Source organism: Hypanus sabinus, chromosome 4 (genome assembly GCF_030144855.1).
Source record: "Hypanus sabinus isolate sHypSab1 chromosome 4, sHypSab1.hap1, whole genome shotgun sequence".
Classification (NCBI taxonomy): Eukaryota; Metazoa; Chordata; class Chondrichthyes; order Myliobatiformes; family Dasyatidae; genus Hypanus; species Hypanus sabinus.
Window position 1 is genome coordinate 31,419,656 of NC_082709.1, and position 20,339 is coordinate 31,439,994.

General features: G+C 42.2%; 1 protein-coding gene across 2 annotated transcripts in view; it reads right to left on the bottom strand.

Moving 5' to 3' along the window:
* znf385b (zinc finger protein 385B) overlaps positions 1-20,339 on the bottom strand; it is a 400,240-nt gene that overhangs the window by 336,150 nt on the left and 43,751 nt on the right. Inside the window, exon 1 of one of the 2 annotated variants that reach the window (XM_059966780.1) lies at positions 3,504-3,562. The exons of the other annotated variant lie outside the window; for it this stretch is intronic. The gene's annotated coding sequence lies outside the window, so the exon portion shown is untranslated. Of the gene's footprint in view, positions 1-3,503; positions 3,563-20,339 lie in introns of those variants that run through there. 2 annotated transcript variants of the gene reach the window in all.

The following is a 20,339-nucleotide window of genomic DNA, read 5'->3' on the forward strand; positions in this document are numbered from 1 at the left end:
AGTACTGCACTGTTCTATGTTCTTTGTTCAGTGTTCTAAGTACCAAAACATTCATAGCTCTGCACATGTTAAAGGCCATTCCCCATTCCCCACCCCCAACCCCAAGATATTCTGTGTCTGCTCTTCTCCTGAACCCTTCATTACTTCAGGATTGTTTGTTAGACCTTGCTGTACATAAAGTCCACCTCATGGGCATTCACATTTCCCACATTAAGCACAATCTAAAAATTTTGTTATTGGTTAGGATGTGCATTGGTGAAGATTCAGTGTGACGTTAAATTTTCTTTCAGATTCTACCTGTTACCTAACTTCCTACTACATTGTCTATGTATTGCTGACGTACTCCTGCAGTTCACACTTTTCAAAGTGCAAAGATCGAAGCTGAAAATAAATTTATTATCGAAGTATGTCCATGTCACCATATACTACTTTGAGATTCATTCTCTTGCAGGCATTCACAGTAAAACTAATAAACACAACAGAATCAATTAAAGATTACACATGAACGAATACTGCAAACAACCGATGTAGAAGAGAAGACAAACTCTACAAATTAAAGTAAGTAAATACGGAGAACATGAGTTGCAGAGTCGTTGAAAGTCAGTCCACTGGCTGTGTTCAGTGAGGTGAGTGAAGTTATCCATGCTGGTTCAGAAACCTGATGGTAGAAGTTTAATACCTCTTCCTGAAACTTTTACATACTGAAAACCTCTGTAGCTTGAGTCATCAAGTTGCTACAATGTTCCCTACATCTAACCATTAGTAACGCAGATTTAATGACTGCTTTACAGACATTAACCCCCAAAACTTACAGATGTTCCTCCTTTTCATCGTCCATCATATTCCGACTACAACTTCTCTGCCCCAACTTCCTGCACTGTTCCTATGAAGTTCAATGCCAACTCAGGAACAAGTACCAGTCATTTTGAATACAGCTGTACAGCCTTGCTAAGCTCCATTCCCATCTGCAAGTCCTGGAAGATGATAGTTTTCCATTAATTTGTTCTATCAGCATCCCCTTTGTGTCATGCTCTCATTCTCTGTCCCTCTTCTCTCCAACGTTCCATGCAGGTCCTCCCTTCCCCTTTTCCTCCAGCTCCCCTTCTTTTACATCTTAAAACCCATTAACGTTCATATCAGTCCTGGTGAAAGGAGGGAAACCATGCTGATAACGAGCAACAATCTGCAGACTTGCATGCCTGCTCAGTGCAGTGCAGGAACCAGGAGGTGAAGGTCAAACGCAAGTCATCTCTTCCTACTCTCCCCACAGCCTCGCCAGCAAGTCCAGAGATGCTTCAGAACACACTGAATTCTGTAGTCGGGTGAACTGGGTTGCCAAACTTCACTTAGAAAGTAAGTAAGACAAGCATTTTTAATTGAGATCTGTAATCTGTAAATGTCGCTGCTTACAGAGCGTCCCACTATGCAGTGAAGCTGACAGAATGCTGGGTGCCTTGCAGCTGGAAACGGCTGGTGCAGCCAGACACATCTGACTGGGGTTGCGAGCTGGCTGTACTGAGATGCAGCCCATTCGTTCTGTTTCCCTTTCCACAGGTGCTGCCTCCTTGCTGGGCTTCCTATTTTTTATCTCCAGTTTCCAACACCTGCAGCCTTTTGCTTTAGTTCAGCCCTAACCCTTGAAGTTATATTAATCAAATAGAAACCAGAATTTTAAAAAAGCCACACCAACAGTGTAGCCACAAACATTACAACTTAATAAGTTAATACATTGATCTTTTTCTCAGATGTACAATTAGGAAAGATCTTCAACGTTCAAGGTCAATGAATTTACCAACAAATGAAAAGTAAGTTACAATGAGTTAAAAACTGTGTGATCAATTTTATCTCGTCAGACTTGTTGAAAATATCACAATCATAACTTACTATCTAATTGCACTCTTTGTATTACTCATAATCATTGAAGCAATACACGACTTTTCCCTTTCCTCCTGCAAAATCTATTAATATCAGAATTAAACACAGATGATATGAAGGCTCCTGCACTGTATTAAGCAACTGTTACTATTACATAAAGTAAATTAATAAAAGTTTCAACTGCAGCTACTAACTTTCAATTGTGGTCTTCAGAAACTACATTTTATTTTTTAGTATTCTCCTGGATCTGCCTGACAAGGCCATCTTTTGTGCTCCTCTCTACATTGAAGATGTAAATTGTGTTTCCACATAACTACATGGAATTGGTCTCATCTGATACAAAGTTAAGATGTGAAATTCTGAAGTACAGTTCTGACAGTTACATTAATAATGAATTAAAAGCAACAGAAAGAATGCTTCAGTTGAAATTGAGCTTGTGTGTTCTAACCCAGCCGGGGAACTTGCTTTTGTGCCACAGCTGCTGTCCTTCAGGGATTTGGACTAAACCTCATTATTATCTTTCAGTTGATAATCCTTCCGAGACAAATTAGTATTCAGATGGTACTTACAAAGCACAAGTTTATATAGATCCACACTACATTTAGTTGCACGCTCAAATTGATTATGTTAAACCATCAGTTAGGTCAACAATTATTTTTGCATATGATGTTATCATTGTCATCTGCAGCCCTTTGCTTTAATTCAACATTAACCCTTGAAGTTACTGTATGGTAATCAAATGACCTTGGAAACAGGGATAAAAACACTAACAGTTGCAAGCATAACACCTAAACAAGTTAATACATTAATGCAGGCAACCAGAATTTTAAATGCAGAATAAATATAACAAAAATAATTTCATGTTTCACCACAGACTGGGGTTTTACTTGGATGGTTATAATCAACCGTTCATCAACTAAATAGTCAGCATATCACAAATGCTGTAATTCAGATTATTACTTAATACCCAGAAGATATAGTCTATATCAAATGAATTTTAAGGCATGTGCTCCTTTGGTGAGCAGAAATCCATCAAGGTCGTATATAGATTCTGCACAGCACAAGATGAAAGAAAGCCAAGACTTTGTTCAATGAGCCAAATCATAATCATTATCTTTATAGCTGGATTAAAGGTCTACACTCACAGAACCCTCTTATACAAGCTTGTCAAACAAAATCTGATTCAGAAATACATTAGAATTTATTTGGACAAGTGACCAAAATGGTCTTAAAAGTGAGGAATTACTTAGAGAACTGCAGCAGTTTGAAAAAGGTTTTCAGTGTATTGAAAATGCACCTGCATCTCCTCCATTTCCCAAACACCTGCACTCACCCAATCTTCCTGCTGCCCTAATAGTAATAGAGCTCTGCTTGCCCTCACCACCACCCCATGAGATTCTGCATTTAACACATCATTCTCCACAACTTTCGCCATCCTGAACGGGACCCTCCCAGCCAAACACATCTTTACCCCGCTCCCACTCTTCACAGGGATCGCTTCCTCCATGATTCCCTTGTCCATTTGTACCTTCCCACTAATCTCCACGGAGGCGCTTACCCCTGCAAGCTGCAGAAGAGCTACACTACCTCCCTCACCTCCATGCAGGCCCCCAGGTGAGGCAACTCACCACCTGTGAATCTGTTGGGATTGTCCACTGTATCCGAGGCGTCCTCCTCTACATTGGTGAGTCCCAATGTAGACTGGGGAACAGCTTCGCCAAGCACCTCAGCTCCATCTACAAAAACAAGAAAGTCCTGGTGGCCAACTATTTTAACTCCTATCCTCATTCCTATTCAGACTCCTCCTCTTCTGCCACAGTGTGGCCAGGCTCAGGTTGGAGGAGCAACACATCACATTCTGTCTTGGTAGCCTCCAATCAGGTGGCATGAACATCGATTTCCCCCTCTCCCTTTCCTCTTCTGCATCTCCCCATGGTGGCCTCTTACCTTTTCTCTTCACCTGCTGAAATTTTCCCAGACAAGGTTTGGATTCAACTCCAGATTAGACCATGAGATATAGAGGTAGAATTAGACCATTCAGCCCATCGAGTCCCCTCCACCATTCCATCATGAATAATTTATATAACCCCATTCTCCTGCCTTCTCCTCGTATCCTTTGATACCCTTATGAACCAAGAACCTATCAACCTCTGCCTTAAGTATACCCAGTGACTTGTCCCCCACAGTCATCAGTGACAATCTCTGTTCTAAAGGTTGCCCCTCTATTTTGAGGCTATGCCCTCTGCTCCTAGACTCCCCCAAATCCTCTCCATCTCTACTCTATCAAGGCCTTTCAATCAACGGTGTGTTTCAATGAACCCCCCCTTCATTCACCTAAACTCTAGCAAGTACAGACATAGAGCCATCAAAAGCTCTTCTTATATTAACTCTTCCATTCCTGGAATCATTTTCATGAACCTCCTCTGGACCCTCCCAATGCCAGCACATTTTTCCTTAGATAAGGGGTACAAACCATAAGAGGTTATAAAAGTGAATGTATAGATACACACACACACACACACACACACACACACACACACACACACACACACACACACACACACACACACACACACACACACACACACACACACACACACACACACACACACACACACACACACACACACCTATATATGGTCTATCCATGTGCAAGCTGTTCAAACTGATTTCCAGGGATGGAGAACTGCCACAGCCTTGCCCAACACCACTGGTCTCCATGGAATCTCGTGGCAGCTGTCAAAGATTTTGTGACTTCAGAGCCTGCACATGAAGATTGTGCAGCTTGTAAAGGTACTGACTCATAGTGTTATCGACTCAGCTGCTATCTGTGCGTAGTTCCTACATTCTTCCAGTGACTGCCTGGATTTACCCCAAGTGGGTTAATTTCCACATCCCAATGTACGTCAGTTGATGGATTAAATTAACTAGCGTAGGTTGCCCTAAGTGCATAGGTGAGAAGAAGGCTCTGTGGGCAGCTGACGGAAGCAAGAGAAATGGGTGTACAACTGATATTGATGATCGAAGCAGACTTGGCAGGCCATAAGTTCTCTTCCTGTTCAACTCCATGACCCTAACTTCCAAAGATCCTGGTACGTTTCTGAGAAACTTTCAGGAACTTGCACTGAAGGCATTACTGTGATTAAAGACTACACTGCCAGGGCAAACCACAAACCACGGCTGACTGCAGTTGTTTGTGCCCTGCTTAGAGATCAGGAAGATGCCTCTGAGGTCAGTAAAGATCCCCCATGCCGTCACAAGGCAAAGCGTGAGCCCTCACAGGAAATTCACAGGCTCCGTTGCAGCACGTGAGGCAAGGTATACAAACCACAACTGATTACAGGCCCAGCCCGAGCATTAATGGCAGCGATGCCTCCCTTCCTGATAAGCTGAATGCTTTCTGTGCTCGAGCTGGCACGGTGAGTGATGTGACGTCGAGGGAAGCCCCATTTCCCCGGGAAGCATGCATTCTACCTGGCCGCAGCTAAAGTGAAGAGGATCCCAGCCAGGGTAAACCCACACAAAGCTGAGGGACCAGGCAACATAGCCAATCAGGTGATGAGGGGCTGTGTTAGGTTGAGGCAGCCGCCATCATTCCGGTGCCCAAGAGAGCAACGGTAACTGGTTAAATGATTACTGCCCAGTGCACTGACTTCAACAATCAGGAAGTGCCTTGAGCGGTTGGTAATGGGTTGTTTAAAATCCCACCTTCTAGCTGCATTGGATCCTTTCCTGTTTGCCTAGTGCTCAAATCGGTCCACGATGATGCCATAGCCTCAGCCCTCCACTCTGTTCTGTCCCACCTAGAAAGCAATGACTCTTACGCTCGAATTGTGTTCATCAACTTCGGCTCGGCATTTAACAGGAACATCCCACAGAGGCTGGTGGGTGAACTGTCCTTGCTGGGATTCTGTAATTGGATCTTGGACCTCTTCACAGGAAGATCCCAGTCAGTCTGAGTTAGCAGTGACATTTCAACTGGAACCTCCCCCCAGGACTGTGTGCTCGGCTCACTTCCGTTCACACTGCTGATTCACTGCATCGAACAGATTCACTTCAAACTGCATGATCAAGTTCACTGATAATACAACAGTTGCCTTATCAGCAACAATGATGAGGGCACACAGAGACGAGGTAGAGAGGGTCGTCAAATGGTGTGAGGACATCCACCTGGACAGAGTGAAGAGCACAAGTGTGTACATAATGGATGATCTAACTTGGGCCCAAAACACCTCGTTAGTTGAGAAAGCAAGCAGCGCTTACACTTTCTGAGGAGACAGAGGTGTGCAAGCCTCCTCACCCCCATTCCAACAACTTTCCAATGAGCGTCCTGTCCGGCTGCATCCCTGTGAGGTGCGGAAGCTGCGGGCACCAGATCACCACACCCTGCAGAGGAGAGTAAAAACCATTAAGCAGATCACAAGGTCTCCCTCCCATCTATTTGTGACATTTATTGGAAGTGTTATTGCCAAGGGGCCAAAGCAACATTGAGGATCCCTATCACCCATCTCACAAGTTCTCTGACCCACTACCATTTGGAAGGAGGTACAGGGAAATCAGGACTAGGGCTGTCAGACTGAGTAACAGCTTCTTCCCTCAGGCTGTGAGACGAATAAATACCCTACCAGCACTGAGATCTAATCACTAAGACAGTAAGCTGTTTACTGTTTAGTATTTACCTGTGTTTTGCAAAACATGCATTCTGAATTGTATGTTATTAATGTATTTATAGTAATATTTTGTTTATGTGCTGTGTATAATACGTATCTGTTTTGTGGGTGCACTGTGGTCCGGAGGAACATTGTTTTGTTTGGTTGTATAAATGTACTGTCAGATGACAATAAACTTTAACTTTCTGAAAGTGGACTCATTAGTTTCTGCCTCTACAACAAACCCCATATCTTTGCCAGGTTTCCTGGTACCCTCCATGTCAATCACCTCAGAATGAAGCATTCAGATCACAAAATCACTGCCATATCTTACCTCCAGCAAAGCTTCAGATCCCATATGCTCTCCATCAAAAACCATCTCTAATTCAATCTTCATTACACTTCTGTGCAGTGCCTCAGGATGCTTTTCAGATGGAGTTGTTATTGTTAAGCACTGCTTTAAAGCACCATATTACTTTTGAACTGTCGTCACTGGTTTGCAACCAATTTATAGCTCATTTGCAAGGTTAATAACAACTTTAACGACACTGTCAAAAGAAAATTGTATAAAATTGAGCATTTGGTTTGCAATGCAGTAAGGCAATGACATCTATTGTCAGTGCAGATCTGCACAAGTATGAAATCTAACTGGGGAAGTTATTACAAACCACAACACACAATTACTCAACAATCTGCTTTACTTTGGGATTGCAGAATAAACCACTGGATAGTTTCAAATATCAGGAGAAATAATAATCCAAGGCATAATAAGTGAAATCAGAAATCTGACAAAGACAAAGGTTTAAGAACATAAGGAATGAAAACAGGAATAGACCATTCAGCCCCTTGTTCCTTTTCTGCCATTCAAAAAGATGTCTGAGCTTTTCCCCGGTGCCCTTCTCCTTGATTCATTCCATATGCCTTGATTCCCTTAACACTTTAAGATCAATCAACCTCTGTCCTGAATACACTTGCAATTGATCCTCTGCAACATCCTTAGTTGAGAATTTTGAAGATCCTCTTCCCCAGTGATGGAGAAATTTCTTCTAATCTCTGTCATGAAAGGCGGAGGTTTATTTTGAGACTGTGATGGCAGATCTCTAGACAGTCCAGCCAGGAGAAGAATCCTTTCTATTAAGTCCAAAACAAAATGCTGAGAACTCACTTTTCAAAACTCAAGAGAGAATTCCAAAGAAGCGGGACCAAAGCACCAATCCATGTGAGATATTCTTGTCACAGCCTCCCACTCTGAAAATGAACTGCCCCTATTTCCAATTCTGTTTGTTAACTCCTCATCACAGCACCTCAGTTTGCTACCATGTTCTCCAAACACTTTTAATAATCATGTTCCATGTTGTATTTCAGATCTGTCAACATTTAGTGTAACTGAAAAGGACTTCGACTTGACCAATGGCACATATCCATTGATTCCTGAACGATAGATGCTATCAACCTGGGCAACAAATACCTGCCTTTCGGCTGGCTTCCCGTTTAACATTAAGCGGACTTAGGGAAGTTTATTATAGATTCTACTGTACATCACCTCCACCGGGACTTACTGCTGGAAAGGGCTACGTCTAGTAATAGTTCAAATAAATAGATGGCTGCACTTCGTGTTTGCCAAGAGAAACATAATATTATATATATATATATTCTGTATTGCTGTGGCTTGAAAGCCGTGACTTTTAAAAAGCAGCTCCCTCCCCACCTCTTCCCACCCTGACAACATCAAACACACACACACTCAAACACACACACACACACACACACACACACACTAATCAACCTTAAGGCTAATAATTGAAGATTTGAACAAAGAGTGCCACTTTCTAATTGCTGAAAGCTTTGCACATATGAGGCAGCAGCTTCTCTACCAACTCTCTTCTCTCTCTCCTCAGTCCCGATTCATGCAGTAGTTTGCCAACACACAGTCTAAAATAAGAAAAACTGGAGGTCAGTGGTCTTGAGTTGGTGAGAAACAAAACCACCTGTCTACTCTATGTCAGCTTGAATGCCAGCAAGCTATTTCAACTTTACTGCATTAAATCAGCACATGCAAAATGCTGAAGGAATTTCGCAGGCCAGGCCGCATCTATGGAAAAGAGCACAGTCGACGTTTCATGCTGAGACCCTTCAGGACGAGAGAAAAAAAGATGAAGAGTAGATTTAAAAGGTTGGGGAGAGGGGAGCGAGAAACACAAGGGGAAAGGTGAAATCGGGAAGTTGGCAGGGGGGGGTGAAGTAATGAGCTGGGAAGTTGATTGGTGAGAGAGATACAAGGCTGGAGGAGGGGTAATCTAATTGGGGAAGACAGAAGGCCATGGAAGAAAGAAAAGGGGTAAGGAGCCCCAGAGGGAGGCAATGGGCAGGCAAGGAGATGAGGTGAGCGAGGAAAAAGGGGATGAGGAATGGTGAAGTGGGGGGCATTACCAGAAGTTCGAGAATTTGAAGCTCACGCCATCAGGTTGGAAGCTGCCTGGACAGAATATAAGGTGTCATTCCTCCAACCTTAGTGTGGCCTCATCATGATGGTGGAGAAGGCCATGGATTGACATATTGGAATGGGAATGGGAAGTGGAATTAAAATGGATGGCCACTGGGAGATCCTGTTTTTTCTGGTGGATGGAGCAGAGGTGCTCTGCGAAGCGGTTCTCCAGTCTATGTCGGGTCTCACCAATTTCTGCATTAAGTTTTGTTCTACCTCAATACTTACACTTGGGAATTTTCCATCTGAAGTCACTGGAATTTATGAGGAGAATCATTCATAATCTTAGTGTTCTCCAAGCCCAGTGACATTGGGGTCAACATGCCACAAGTAATGGATCACGAACTGGAATCAAACCTAGGGCCTCCTTAGATTAGATGGCTCAAGTTATCAGGAAAGCAACACCGTATATAAGAAATTCCTTTGAACACACGAATTTCAATTGATAAAACTATAGCTCTGAAAAATGATAAATTACCCAAGTCAAATCTTTCACTTCTCTCCAGCTTCAAATCTGTTCTTGGTGCTAATTACTGATAGGCTCCGGCCGACCTTCTCAAACACTTTTGTCCTTGCCAGTGCAGTCATTTGTTAAGCTCCACAGGGATAAGGTGAACAGCCAATTTATTTCTGCTCTGTTCCCCTGTTTTATTTTTTTCCCCTGAATTGTTGCCTGAAGCTTTTTTCAGATTGCTTGGAAAATTTCATACATTGAATAGAGCTCTAAAAACTGGGCCAAGCTTCACATTTACAGCACTGCAATTTCTCCTCAATTCAAAGCTGACATGAAAACATACATCAAACATTTTAATTTACATTCTGCATGCTTTTTAAACATTAATATGTTAAATTACTGGTCAAAGTTGAACATAATCTTTTGTGCAATTTTTCCTTTTTAAATATTGTCTGGAAGTACTCCAGTTCATTATAATCTTAGTAAATGAAAATCAAATGTTTCCTGGCAATTTGCTGTCTCATGTAATAAAACCATGACAGAAGTATTTTTTGAAGGTTTAAAAAAATTAAACAATTTCAGGTTGGAAGCTATCCGGGATTCAAATCCGATAGATTCGGAGATTTTGTCCAGCCTGCAAAGCAATAAATCTTTTTAGGACAGAAAAACCAATTAAATGTTTAGCTAACCGCAAGATGTTTAGGCATGAACTTTTAAAGAGGATGGCAATGTAGTGATGTGTTCGGTCTCAAATTCCATAGAAGCCCAATTTGCATAGGTAAAACTTCAAAGTAAATTTAATGATTCTATAATGTCTTATTCCCAACACAGTTTATTGCTAAATGTACAGTAACGCTGAGCTTCTTGACAAAACTCCACACAAACTGCACCTGAATATTCACTGAAAAATTAAAATCATATGTATGACTTTATTTGGTTTCCACAATATCTTGCTCAACAACTTAAAATTTTACATGAGTATTTTAATGATTTTTTTTTGTTTTACATGATAGTATCCATTTCTAGAATAAAAATATCTGCATAAAACAAAGCAGTGAAATATGAAAACATCTGATAAATTGAACTACTATTGGGCATGATTTAAGGTGAATTGGAAATTGTAATATAATCTCTACATCATGAAGAGATTAAATCAAAAACATATGTTTAGTTACAGGACAGTTCAAAGATGAGCTGTTATGTTATGGTTGTGCTTGACCTGCTTTTGTTTTCATTTATCCTGGAAACCAACTGTCAGTATTCAGACGTACAACAGGACATAACTGATTATACCATTCCATCTAAATCCCCTGCTGATATCTGAACTAATCCTCGGTGAACCAACCTATTACCAATATGCCACGTGTAACGAACATAGAACAGATTCCAAGATTGTTGAATTGCTGAGCCTCTGAGCCTCTTGATGATGCCTCACACTGCGCCTGTCAGGTGATCTGTCCTTCAGGCGCCAGCTTTACTGAATGACACTCTCTGTACCTCCTCAAGTTGTAAATTGTTGATCAAGAAAGTAGAGCAGAATAAGTTTATTGAATCTAGGGTCTGTGCATGTAAATTTATCATCTATCAATTTATAAACTGTATCTTTATATTTAAAAAATCAGAATCAGGCTTATCATCAGTGTCTTATATGATGTAAAATGTGTTCTTTAACAGCAGCAGCACACAAAATTACTGTAAATTACATTAAAATGGTGCAAAACAAAAGGATAATGAGGTAGTGTTCATGGACCATTCAGAAATCTGATAATGGAAGGGAAAAAGTTGTTTCTGAAAAGTTCAATGTGGGTCTTCAGGCCCTGTATCTCCTCGCTGACAGTAGTAACAAGAAGAGGGCATGTGCTGAATGGTGAGCGTCCTTAATAATGGGTGCTGCCTTTTTAAGGCACCACCTCAAGGATCTCCTCGACAGTGTGCTCATGATGGAACTGGTTGAGTCTACAACCCTCTGCAACTCTTGTGATCCTCTGCTTTGGAACTTCCATACCGGGCTTTGATGCACTGGTCAGAATGTTCTTTGCTGTGCATCTTGCAACGAATCTTTAGTGACATATCCTCACACTCCGAATGAAGTAGAGGCACAGGCATCCATCTTTATGAATTGCATCAGTGTGTTGGGGCCAGAGCAGATCCTCAGAAATGTTGACACCCAAGAACTTAAAGATGCTCACTCTTTCTACTGCAGAACCTTCAATGAGGACCGCTGCATGTTCTTCCAGCAACTTCTGCCAGCAGTCCATAATCAATTCCTTTGCAATGTTGATGTTAATTGTGAGACTGTTGTGGCACCACTCAACCAGTGGAGTTGTTGGTAAGATATTGTAATATACAGAACCAATGGTGCATCAGATGACACAGCAGATTATAAAACTCTGATTCCTCCTGTTCTAATGAAATTGCTTAGGGAAAATATTTCACGATATGGGATTCTATAGGACTCAAATAAGTAATATATAAAGAATCTAACAAACTGTGTTGATTAATTCCATGCCAATTATTATTCCAACAGAGAACACTGTCACTCAACAACACCTCAGCTTCAATGACAAAAATACGATGACAAATTAGAACTCAATTCTGAATTTATCAAAATACAACAGAAATATTATTCCAATTTCTAGTTAGTCACCATAAGTATAATTAAAATGCTCACTGATAATGGTGGGATTAAATCCCTCCACTAAGTCACTCTATAGATGTCAATATGGTATGTGTGATATGGGGCATCTCCATCTCATCCTGCAAGCCAATATGTACTGCAGTTTGAAACCTTCAAGATACAAGCATGGCATGTAGCAGAAATATTACCAGTATATATTGGCAAAGCTTCGATTTGAATCAGAAAATGCTAGAAATATCTCACAGATCAGGAAAAACATCAAGGCAATTTTGGGTGTGCTGATAATTCACCCAGATCAGAGGTTCGCAACCTCTTTTATGCCACGGACCCCTCATTTTGGTCCATGGCATAAAAAAGGTTAGGAGTCCCTGTTTTAGATATACCAAAATTTTTATCAAGTTTATGTGGTTGAGCTATACAGATAAAGAAACCCCTGCCAATATACTATATCAAGCATTGAATAAACTTCTTTCATGAATATGCCTGTTTAACACAAAACTCTTTAAATATAGTCATTAATATTTATAATAAATTTCAGTGATGAAAATTAATATGCAAGACTCTCGATTATCATTGTGCATATAACAATTCAGAAATTTAAATTATATGAAGCATGAGTGAAAGGATCTGATTTACTCTGAAAGGATTGGACTTTTGATTTCCTTTTAACCCGAGGCCCCAGAGAATTTTGTTTATTGTTACTGGATGAGGTTAAATGATCAGGCCATCTCTGACAGTTCTCTTACCAGTTCTGTCTAGCTCACTTAAAACTGTTACGAGCTGATCCAGCCAATGATCAGCACAGTCCTACCCTGAGCCACCTAGTCAAGATCCCTGGGGTTATACCAACTGAGTGGAAACTGCTCTTTAGGTTGTCTCAAATGCTTGTGTGTTGCAATCCAGCTTTTTCCTATCCTGCTCCTGATCTCCATACAAGGTCTGATTTGGGGAGAAGGTGGGCATCCATTTTGATGACATCCACTGATCAGGTTATAGCTTTAGTAACTTCTCATTATGTTCACTCAAAAGGCGTAAACACGGGTCATCCTGTCCTGTAAGTATATGCACATTGTTGAGGAGAGGGCCTGTGTGTGAAACTGTTTAGGATATTTAATTATCAATGGTCTATATCCTGGTTTCTGACACTTTGTTTGTAAAGGAGTGATGTTAAGATCATTACATTGTACATCCTCAGATGCAGATAAAAATAGGTGGTGTTGGCTGACGGATTTTTTTTGGAGTCACACGCAAGCGTTGGGTTTACTAAACAAGGAACTGACAACATTTTTGTCCAAGCATTTGAATCAGTACACATTTTTTAACACTTAATATGAATGAGTTGGCTGAATCAAAGGCACTGGAATAAGATGCATATCAAGAATAGGTCCTCTCCTTTACTGAAAATAGCGGTGAAATCAAAGAGAACAGATGGTTCTGAAACTTGAGAACAATAAAAGTCATATTTGTGGGGCATCAAGATGGAATCACTCACAAGAATTCCTTGAAGAGAAACATCTCCAGCAGTCCTGACTCTTTAAAGACCAGACACAGACCTGTCAGGTTGATGTTGGATTATGTCCCTCAATCTAAGTCCCACGGACAGAGACAAAGAACAAGCTGCAGAGCACTGGTGCAAGTCAATGATGACCATACTGAGGCCTTCAAGTTGATCCAAGCACTTTCTCCTGATACTCTTTGCAACACGATTCATGTCCACAGCCTGATCTAAAACCACAGTGGTATATTCTCTTCATATGTTTATATTTAGCTTGTCAGCAGAATGTCACCAATGGTAATAATTATAGTTGGTGCTCTACAAAGTATGCAACATTAATTTAGTGATGCTGACGTTCAGCATAAGACTACTGAATTTTTCTGACTGAGAAATATCATGTACCTGAAATGCATTTTTCATGAATGATTCAATCTGTTATCTTTTTAAAAAAAATCTATCTCAGGGCTTTAAGAGCAGAAGCATTCAAAACTTGTTTCTAGTATATAGATGCTCATCTTTTCAGTGTACGTAAGTTAATTCTTCTTTGCGCTTCTCAACTGCAGTTGAAGAAGACTGCCTTGCACTAACAATAAACTGAAAGGTACAGGATAGGGATGACAGAATTATTTAAGGTTCTGACTGGATTTAAAGGATGGAAAACAAAATGATATGTGAAAGAGAGATGCAGAAGTGAGTTCATGGCCAAACTGCCTGCTTTGTCTAATACACAGGGGTTATTTTGTTGGGAAAAATTCTTTAGATTCTTTCAAAGGATTATTTCTTGTGCAAAGGTTACTTCCTTTTCCTTTTACAATCAATAGATTAATTGTGCATCAATAGATTAATTGTGTCAACTAGCTGTGAGGAAGAATGTTAAAGGAAATAGAAACTACTGTAAATGAGTGCACTGTACTGGACAGGAATAATTTTGAAGAGGATTGGCAGTGACAGGGTGAAGTACTTAGAAAAGGTCACTCCTGTTTAACTTAGTTACAAATGAGGAGAAAATAATAATTTTCCAGTTGCCTCATCATGATATTTAATGTTCAGACAAGAATTTAGAATTAACCTTTATGCTTACCAAGTTGTTTTTCATGAGTTTAAAAAAGTCAACAGAAAATCTTAACCCTCATTATGTGCTCTCCTTGTCACCAAAGCCATATCCCAAATAGATTTGAAACGTATCATCTGTTTATCTGAAGTATCATGTTCAGTTCTCCCCACCACACCCTGATCTGGCAAAGCAGTTTCTGTTCTGCTCAACAAACATTTTCATCATCAATCTGATGTCTACAATATATCTAAAATAGAACCACAGAGATGCTGCGAGCTTTCCTGAAAAAAAGTTTGCTTTCAACCTTCTTCCAGTGGTTCACAAAGTCTTATAAGAAGTATTGTGAAAGTACTGCACTCTTCAGCACATTCTAACTATGGGGTGTCCTTTACCTGTGACAGATCAACTGGGCTCTCTGCAGCACAATGTACTTCAAGGTATAATGGATGTGGATTCTCAGTAAAAGTGCTTATTAAGTTTTTAGTTCATGCATAGACACAGAAGTCCTGTAACTACTGACTAAGCGATATCCTGGTTGCATTTTTATCAATGGGCTCCCCATGAAGCCCAGTGGCAGAGAAGGAGCTTGCTGAGATTCCCAAGCATTTCCATTCAGTATCAACTGGTGGATTCTACATCAAGTACATACGTGAGATTACAATGCTGTAAGGAAGAAAAGGAAATATAGGAAAAGTTAGGCCTCCAATTGTTTCTGATGGCTCAGAGGATCAATGCATTGGCCATTTTATTAGCATTCTCCTTTTTGCTTGGGGATCAACAACTGCTTTGACCCTCATTTTACAACTTAATATACAAGGGGTGATTGATAAGTTTGTAGCCTAAGGTAGAAGGAGTCAATTTTAGAAAACCTAGCACATTTATTTTTCAACATAGTCCCCTCCTACATTTACACACTTGGTCCAGCGGTCGTGGAGCATACGGATCTTAGACCTCCAGAAAGTGTCCACTGATGCATGATTGATAAGTTCCTGGCCTAAGGTAGAAGGAGAGATACAGTTCTCTTTACAAGCACATGCAGTTCAACTCTTTGAGTGATTATGCAGGAAGTTTGAAGTTAATAACTTATCTCCTTCTACCTTAGGCCACAAACTTATCAATTACCCCGATGAGTTACTAACCTCAAACTTTCTGCCTGACCAGCTGACCATTTGTGGCATTTCCTGTCTCCATTCCTGAAGCTTTGGGCAGTGGGCTGACATGGCAGTTGCCTGGCTGGAGGTGCAGTTGCCTCTGAGGAACTTGCTCCACAAGTGTCTAGGTCAATGCGATTAGGTCTGGGATCAGAAAGCTCAGAGGAATGAGGAGTGTGGCAGAGTTTCTACCAGTGAATGTCCAGACCTGCATGTGACCTGACTGAGAGCTTGTAAGAGGTCCCACTGCAGGAAGACACATTTACCTATTTCTGCTGTTTGCAGTTTAGTTTTGGCTTTGACTGACCATGAAGTAATGTTGCATTGAAGAGTATTGTTGGAAAACTTGTGATTTGCTTCAGCTATTTTTTTTAAATAACTTGGATATAGGCATGGAAGTTGTTACCAGTGGTAGGTGAGACGAGAACGAGGGGACATGGCCTCAGGATTTGGGGGAACAGATTTAGAATGGAGATGAGGAGAAAGTGCTTCCCCCCCTCGCCCCTCCCCCCAGAGAGCAGTGAATCTGTGGAACTCTGCCCAGAGAAGCAGCAGAGGTTATGTCATTAAATAAAGAGTTAGATAGATTTTTGCATAGCAAGGGAATTAAGGGTTATGAGGGAAAGGCAGGTCGGTGGAGCTGAGTTCACAGCCAGATCATTGAATGGCGGAGCAGGCCCGACAGACCAGATGGTCTATTCTTGCTACTTTCTCTCACGTTATTGTATTCTTATGCTTTGACAATAGGTCTAGCACAGAGGAACCAACTAATCTGTTACGTTAACCCATTCATTCCCAGAATCATTCTCATGAGCCTCCTCTGAATCCTCTCCAATGCCAGCACATCCTTTCTTGAATAAGAGACCCAAAACTGCTCACGATACTCCTAGAACAGTCTGATCAATGCCTTATAAAGAACTCAGCATTATATCCTTGCTCTTATATTCTACCCCTGTCGAACTGAATGCCACCTTTGTATTTGCCTTCCTTACCACCGACTCAACCTGAAAATTAACCATTATGGAAACCTGCACAAGTTCTGCCAAATCCCTTTGCACCTGCGGTGAACTACATATACCTGTCTGGACACACCCGCTGCTGACTGCTCCTGTGGCTCCTCCCACAGACCCTGGTATAAAGGCGATTGAGGCCTGAGCCCGGCCTCTCTGTCTCCAGGATGTAATATGGTGGTCAACCACTGCTTGTTCCTTCTTCCAGTCAATAAAAGCCGATATCTCGCCTTTACGTCTCAGAGAGAGTTATTGATGGTGCGTCAGCACCTCAGATTTTAAAAATTTTTTGTCCCTGATTAGAAAATAGTCTACGCCTTTATTCCTTCTACTAAAGTGAATAAAAATACACTTCCCTACACTATATTCCATCTACAATTTCTTCATCCATTCTCTCAATCTGATTAAGGCCTCCCTCAGACTCCTTGCTTTCTCACTACTACCTGCCCCTTCACCTATTTTTGTATCATCTACAAACTTGGCCACAAACCCATCAATTCAGTCATAAAAATCATTGACATATAACTTGAAAAGAAGTGGTGCCAACACAGGCCCTTACAGAACACCACTCGTCACCAGCAACCAACCAGAAAAGGCTCCCTTTATTCTCACACTTTACCTCCAGCCAATTAGTCAAGCTTCTATCAATGCTAGTATCTTTCCTCTAATATCATGGGCTATGTTCTTGTTAAGTAGGCTCACATGAACACCTTGACAAAGGCTTTCTAAAAATCCAAGTAACATTATCCATTGGCTCTCCTTCGTCTATCCTGCTTGTTATTTCCTCAAAGAATTCCAACAGATTTGCAAGCAAGATTTCCCCTTAAGGAAACCACGCTGACTTTGGCCTATTTTATCATGTGCCCCCAAGTATCCTGAAACCTCATCATTAATAATAAACTCTAACATCTTCCCAACCACTAAAGTCAGGCTAACTGGCCTATAAATTTATTTCTTCTGCCTCCCTCCCTTCTTAAAGAGTAGAAAGACATTAACAATTTTCCAGTCCTCCAGAAGCATTTTCTCCAGCGATTCTTGAAAGATCACGATTAATGCCTCCACAATCTCTTCAACTACCTCTTTCAGAACCATGGCGTGTAGTCCATGTGGCCCAGGTCACCTATCTACCTTCAGACCTTTCAGCTTCCCAAACAACTTCCCATTAGTAATAGCAACAACACTCACCTACTCCAGGACACACTTTAATTTCTGGCACACGGCATGTGTCTTCAGCAGTAAAGACACTGCTTCTGTGCAGAGCGTGGAACTGTCGACGTGATATTTGCTGCACGCCAACTCCAGGAAAAATGTCAAGAGCAGCACAGTGACCTCTTTGTGACCTTCGTCGATCTGACCAAGACATTTGATACGGTCAGCAGAGATGGCTTATGGAAGATAATGGAGGAGTTTGGCTGCCCTAGCAGGTTCATCACGATTGTTCGGCAGTTCCACGATGGCATGATGGTGAAAGTTTTGGATGATGGTGACAAGTCAGAAGCCTTCCCAGTGATGAACAGTGTGAAGCAAGGATGCGTTCTCGCCCCTACACTCTTTAGCATGGTCTTCTCTGCTATGCTGAATGACGCCTTCCGCGATTGTCAGGATGGTATACACGTCAGATACAGGACTGGCGGTGGGCTATTCAACCTCCGGCGTCTACAGGCTGTTACAAAGGTAAAGGAGACCGTCATCAGAGACCTCTTATTCACTGATGATTGCGCCCTCAATGCCAGCACAGAGCAGAAGATGCAGCGAGAAATGGACTGCTTCTCACGAGCCTGTGACAACTTCAGACTTACAATCAGCGCCAAAAAGGCCAAAATTATGTAACAGCCCACACCCGGAAAGCCCTACCAGGAACCACACATCACAGTAAAGAGGCAGAAGCTACTGGCAGTTGACAGCTTTACTTATCTGGGCAGTACTCTATCACGAGTGGTGAACATAGATGCAGAGATCAGCAAAAGAATTGCCAAAGCCAGTGCCGCCTTTGGGAGACTCCGTGAGAATGTATGGGAGCGGAGAGGACTCAGCCTTACCACCAAGCTGAAGGTCTACCGAGCAGAGGTTCTCTCCACCCTCCTCTATGCCAGCGAGACCTGGACTGTCTACAGCAGACACGCTGAACAGCTCAACCACTTCCACTTGAGCTGCCTCCACAGACTTCTTCACGTACGATGACAGGACAAAGTCCCAGACACGGAGGTCCTGGAGCGGGCTAGCACCCACAGCGTCTACACCCTCCTACAGAAAGCCCAAGCCAGATGGGCTGGCCATGTCGTCAGGATGTCTGACAGTCGACTACCAAAACAGATGCTGTGTGGAGAGCTGACCCAGGGCAAGCGCTCAGTTGGAGGGCAGAAGAAACATTTCAAAGACTGCCTCAAAGTGTCCCTCAAAAACCTCAACATCAATCCCAGTAGCTGGGAATCGCTTGCTCTGGACCGCCCAACCTGGTGGAGCAGGACCACTAAAGGAGCGTATGCAGCAGAGATCAGAGGCTCAGAGGAAACGCGCCGCGAGCAAGGCTCGAGCTACCTCCATTTCCACTGCAGCACCTACCCTCATGTGTCCCACATGTGGGCGAGCTTTCAGGGCCCAGATTGGCCTCACCAGTCACCCCCGGACCCACAGTCACAAACCCTCCACCTGACAGAAGTCGTGGTCGTCTTCGACTCGGAAGGACGAACAACATAAAGACACTTATTAAGAATACTCATTAAATTCATCAGCCATTTTTTGTTCAGACTCCACTTAGAGTACTGTGTTCTGTTCTGGTCACCTCACTACAGGAAGGATGTGGATACTATAGAGAGAGTGCAGAGGAGATTTACAAGGATGTTGCCTGGATTGGAGGGCATACCTTATGAGAACAGGTTGAGGGAACTTGGCCTTTTCTCCTCGGAGCAGCAGAGGATGAAAGGTGACCTGATAGAGGCTTGTAAGATGATGAAGGCATGTAAGATGGTGGCCAAGTGGTTAAGGAGTTGGACTAGTGATCTGAAGGTCGTGAGTTTGAGCCCCAGAGGAGGCAGCGTGTTGTGTCTTTGAGCAAGGCACTTAACCACACACTGCTCCAGTCCACCCAGCAGAAAATGGGTACCGGCAAAACGCTGGGGGTTAACCTCGGGATAGACTGGTGTCCTATTTGGGGGGGGGGGGGGGGTTTGGTGTCCTATTTGTCTCGTACTCTCAGTCACTTCATGCCACAGAAACCGGCATAAGCACCGGCCTGATGAGTCAACAAGGCTCAGGACAGACTTTAACTTAAGATGATGAGGGGCATTGATCATGTGGATAGCCAGAGGCTTTTTCCCAGGGCTGAAATGGCTAACACAAGGGGGCATAGTTGTACCAAGGGGATATCAGGGGTAGGTTTTTAACACAGATAATAGTGGGTGCGTGGAATGCACTGCTGGTGGTGGTAGTGGAATTGGATACAATAGGGTCTTTTAAGAGCCTCTTAGATAGGTACATGGAGCTTAGAAAAATAAAGGGCTATGCGCTAGGGAAATTCTAGGCAGCTGC